Source organism: Solanum pennellii, chromosome 9 (assembly GCF_001406875.1).
Source record: "Solanum pennellii chromosome 9, SPENNV200".
Classification (NCBI taxonomy): Eukaryota; Viridiplantae; Streptophyta; class Magnoliopsida; order Solanales; family Solanaceae; genus Solanum; species Solanum pennellii.
The window spans coordinates 78,907,634-78,913,135 of NC_028645.1; the positions used below are offsets into that span (position 1 = coordinate 78,907,634).

General features: G+C 33.4%; 1 pseudogene; it reads left to right on the forward strand.

The window, feature by feature from the left end:
• The first annotated feature begins 1,535 nt into the window (after positions 1–1,535).
• The window catches only part of LOC107031704, a 19,176-nt pseudogene continuing 15,209 nt past the window's right edge, over positions 1,536–5,502 (forward strand).

The window sequence follows — 5,502 nt, forward strand, 5'->3', positions numbered from 1 at the left end:
ATGTGAGTAAATTAAATAGAACAAAAATTAAAAATAAGAGTTATCCCTTTGAATAGATACATGTATGTGTTTCATCTTCCAAATTAATTTATATTTTTAATTAATATTTGTTTTTAATTTGTAATAATACTTGACCTTTCAACTTTGTAAGTGAATCTTCATATTCCAAAACTATATTTTTTCCCTATAAATACAAATCTTTCTATGAAAATTTTCTAATAGTATCTTCATAGAAAGATTTATACGTGATACAATTTTTGTGTGTGGAAGACTAGAGAAGCTTTAATCAAGTGAAGAAAATTTCAAGGCAAAGAGGATTTTTGTCAAGATTACAAGGCGTAATGTGATTATAGGGATAAATAACACTTCAATTACTAGAATATCGGAGTTTGATGCATTTGTTTTTGTAATTTGCCGAGATTAGAACTATGATAAGACCTCTCCATTTATGTAGTTGAATGTCGCTTTCGTTAACTTCTCTTCCAAAACTTTTAACTTTTTTTATGGTCAAAGGTTGAAAGTTTATTACTGTAGCTTTTTTTCAATTTGCATTATCAATAAAAAACAGGGAAAGGAATGTTTTAAAAATAGGGAAAGGAATGTCTTCAATTTACATTATCAATTTGCATTTTTGTTGGTAGCCTTATGCTAAACTTGCTCCCATATTTGATTTTTTTTTTGTATTTGTAATTTTATCTTAAGAATGTATTTGATTAAATGGTGTATTTTCATATAAATTTTTTAATACTTAGTCATAATGATTTTCCATTACAGATTTAGTATATTTGAATTCTTTTATATATTTTATTCTTAGATTACAGTTTTGTTTTCACAGTACATTTAAATTTTATAAATTGTTTAATAAATTAAATATTAATATTAAATAGTAAATAGTAAATCATCATATTAGCATACATAACTTACCATCAACTTGTAAATGTATGTGACTTTCACTAATTATATTCATTATGTTCATTACTCTCATTTCTCATCGATAATCTCAAATGGATTAATATTTATTTATGACAACTCTTTGTATTTCTCAATGTTATCCAATAATAAATAGTGACATTTCACACAATAATATATAAACTTAAACCAATTGGAAAAAAATGAGAAAATCTCTATGCTCTCTTTTCTCGTCTCTTTTTATTTATTTAGTTTAACATTTATGTTTCTTGCTTGTTGTTATTGTACAACGTACTTTCTATTGTTGTGTTATTATTATTGATAATTTACTATGGCCTGTTGCTTTGTATACATTAACCTATCATGTTGTATTTTAATATCTTCATCGGAATATTGAATTTGTGTGATAGTTATTTTTACTTTATGCACTTTTAGTCAATTTTATAATTAAATATATAATATTTTTACTAGGAAGATATATGTAATTTCTACCGAAACAATGATAAATTTTACGATACAAAATTTATATGAAGTATCTTGGGATAAACGTGCAACGCACGTTCCTAAATCTAGTTACAATTAAAATAAGGAACTAGTGTTATATTTAAACTTGTGTAGTGTATTGAAGTTGCACATTGAGGTCACTCATTATGTAACAGTAACATGCATTTGTAGTTGAATTTAGGTGGCAAAACACTACATACAATCACAGTGACGTCGTTTCAACTGATGGATTCCCAAGCTGAACGTCGTTTTCGAACTATTCGCAACCACCTCACTTCCACCGCCGCCGTCGCCGTCGATCAAGAGCAGCCGTCACTTCTCCGCCGTAAAAATGCCGCCGGCGACTTCTTCTTCGGTATTCTTGCGCACCCACTTTTCTTAAATGAGAATGCAGCTGTATATACCTTCTTTTAAAATTCAATTTCTTAAGTAGCATTTCAACTTTGTGTAACTAACTGGGGAACTATATATGGGGAAATAAAAAAACAAGCTAAATCTCCGTATATGCTGTAAGATCTAATTAATCATTAAAAGATTTGGATAAAACAAAAAAAATGCAATCTTTAGTTGAGATTGACATACACATACTCTTCAACTCCATGTTTAACACGAGTTGTATCTGCGTTTAAATCTGAGATCAAATCATCCACAAACATAATCAGAATTTAAGCTATTTACAATGTGCCACATCACTATCCTTTTAGGCTATAATCGATCAACATAAAGTCCGAATTTAACATATGTAGGTTTGATTTGTTCTACAGCTGTGTAGATTTGGGGGTGGGGGTGAATATTGATGATCAGAAGATTCACATTTCCAACCAATGTACTTGATCATTATCAGGGCTGAATCGAAGTGTCTGTGAATAGAGGAGATAATGAGTAGAACTATGAGTCTTGAAGAAAATGATCATTTGCATGTTAGGTACCTGAATAGAGACCCAAAAACAAATCAAAGATTCACCAAAAACTATCTGTATTCTTTGTAGTACCAACTATGAAGAGTAAATCCTTTCTCCTAATAATTGTTGTTTGGTTTGTCATTTAGGACATGAGGCATCTCCTCTTTTTGTCAACTAGGCAGCGTTGAAAAAGGAGATACTGCTATATCTGGATAATTCCAACTGGTATCCCAGATCTCTTGGTACCCAGTCTTGCTTCTCCAACTCCCTAGGGAAAGCTAGAGATCTTCCCCGTCCCCAAGCCGAACAAAACTAAATAGATAGCAAATGGTCCTTCAAAAGTAGTTTACATCTTACTTTATATCAGACTAGATCCATACCAGGTATAAATTTGGAGAACTTCTGTATGCAGCCTGGTAATGTAAGTTGAATGTCCAGCTATTTGTTGGATTTACTGATTTCGTATTACACTTCCTCTACATGTTGGTCTGACCTCCATTTTACCTAGCTTGTTGTTTCAGCTTATTACTTGGAGATCAGACTACCCTATTTTCTGTTTCTTTATCTATCTATCTATCTCCCCTCCATTGGTTCTTTGCTAATTATTGAACTTTCACCAGAGCAAGGATTTAGTAATGCGCTCCCTGAAGAATTGAAGACAGGAAAATGGAATGTGTACAGGTCAGAACAGTTAGTTCAAACTCTTCATGTATTCGACACATTACTGATTTCTAGTTCTTTTAAATCCAGATCTGCTCGCTCTCCAGTGAAGCTTATTAGTAGATTTGCAGATCATCCTGAAATTGGTACCTTACATGACAATTTTGTGTGAGTAATCAAACTTGCCTGATTGACTCCCGATTTTCCTTTTCTTCTCAAGAAAATTCACCACAATTTGAATTCTTTTTCATCTTTTTTGTTTTGATTTGTTTGTCTGGTTAGGCGATCGGTTGAGGCATTTCCAGACTGCAATTACTTAGGATCACGAGTTCAAGAAGATGGAACAGTAGGAGAGTATGTTAGCCGCTGGAAGCCTGTAATTGAGCTTATGATTTATCTTCAAGGCATACTCATCCAATGTAACATACTCTACAGGTACAAATGGATGACATACAAGGAGGCAGATACTGCACGGTCAGCAATAGGTTCTGCACTAGTTTGTCATCAGATACCAAAGGCAACTTACTTTATCAACTTCTTAAACCAATTTGGAAGGCTTTCTGTTCTCTTTCTGAATTTACTTGTTCTCATTTTTCAGAAAAACTAAAAGAAGTGAATATTTTCTGTTTATATACTAATCATTTTGATTCCTTCGCTTCTTGACAGGGATCTCGTGTTGGTTTATATTTTATCAACCGACCAGAATGGCTGATAGTCGACCATGCCTGCTCTGCGTATTCATTTATTTCAGTTCCTTTATACGATACTCTTGGTTGGTCTTCAGACATTATCAAAAATAAATTCATTTGATATCTTACCATTGTTGCTAAATCTCCTAAGCCATAAAATTTGTAGGTTCAGAAGCTGTAAAATATATTGCAAACCATGCAGCAATTGAAGCTATATTTTGTGTGACAGAAACATTAAATCATGTGAGTTTACTTGCAAGTTCTGTTGAGGTGACATGGAAGTGGAAGAATCAAGCAGTTACCAATATAGGCTTTAGACCATTTTTGAGGTTTAACTGTTCACTTGCAGATAGAATATTGGAACACGTTTTACTTGCTATGATTGTCCCATTTGGATTGAGAATCTGATGTTTTGGATCTTCTTTCTACTGGCAATATTTTGTTTTTGTTCTTCCTGATGATTGATTTACTAAAAGATCCTAACTTTCCACCGTCATAGGTGGATTATATATTTTAAAAAAACTTAAAATCAACATCCTGGAATTTGGCGAACTTTAAATGCAGGGAAATAGAAAGAGATGTACGTGATAGACCTTTCTCTTCTGTACACTGCTTTCCTTGAAGTCACTGTTGAGGTTCTTATTTATGGGATTACTCTTCAAATTGCAGTTGCTTAGCTTCGTATCGGAGATTCCTTCGCTGCATTTAATTGCGGTATGCAAAACTGTCGCTTTATGGTGATTGAAGTGGTGCATAACTATGATATTGCCGATCTGCAATTCATCGGTCCTCATCTGGCTTGGGTATGATGTAGGTTGTTGGAGCAGTAGATGGGAGAATTCCATCACTTCCACCGTCATCTGGAGTGGAGATCATATCATATTCAACACTACTTAGTCAGGTGATTATATATACTCAAAGTCGTATTTTTATGGTATGAGAGTTTTAGATTTTGTGCCTAGTAGGAATGAGAAGATGCAGAGATGTGAACATGGTACGTATGGTAGCTTTGTGCTGCATATGATCTTTCACATATCTGAGTTAATGACATGGGTGGAATTGCAAGAGATATATCTATAAGTTGTAATTTCACTAGCAGCACTGAAAATGCCTACTAATGTATTTGTACTTCACTACTTGATTGTTAAGGTTTCATAGTATAGTTAATGATTTTCTTTCAGGGTCTCAGCAATCTTCAGCCCTTTTGCCCACCAAAACCTGAGACTGTTGCTACGATATGCTATAAGAGTGGTACAACTGGGACCCCAAAGGTACATCAGAATATCATATACTCAATTCTAAATGTTATTGCTTTCCAGAATTGAAGCAAATTGCATTTCTTTTATCTAACTGATAGGGTGCTGTTTTGACCCATGGAAACCTGATTGCAAATGTTGCTGGTACGAGTATTGGCATCAATCTATACTCTTCAGATATGTGAGTACTAGTGATTATAATAGCCCAAATATCAGCATGAATCACTTTTTTGTTGAAAGTTCTGGAGCTAAACATCTCTTACATTCAGTTGAAACTTTCTAATGAAAACTGTAGATTTTTCTGAAACCTTTATCTTAATTTTAATAGTTACATATCATATCTTCCGCTGGCACATATATTTGAGAGGGCTACCCAAGTATTGCTGGTCTATTTTGGAGGAGCTTCTGGATTTTATCAGGGAGTATGAGACTTACCATAGAGTACTTTCTGGATTTTCTTTTAGCAGTCCTTTCATGAACCGTATCTGTCAAGTCTAAAGATTATTCTAGCTCGGATTCGTCGGTTAATTTTATTCAAACAATGGCTTGTAAACATGAAATACAACTAATACAACCATTTGG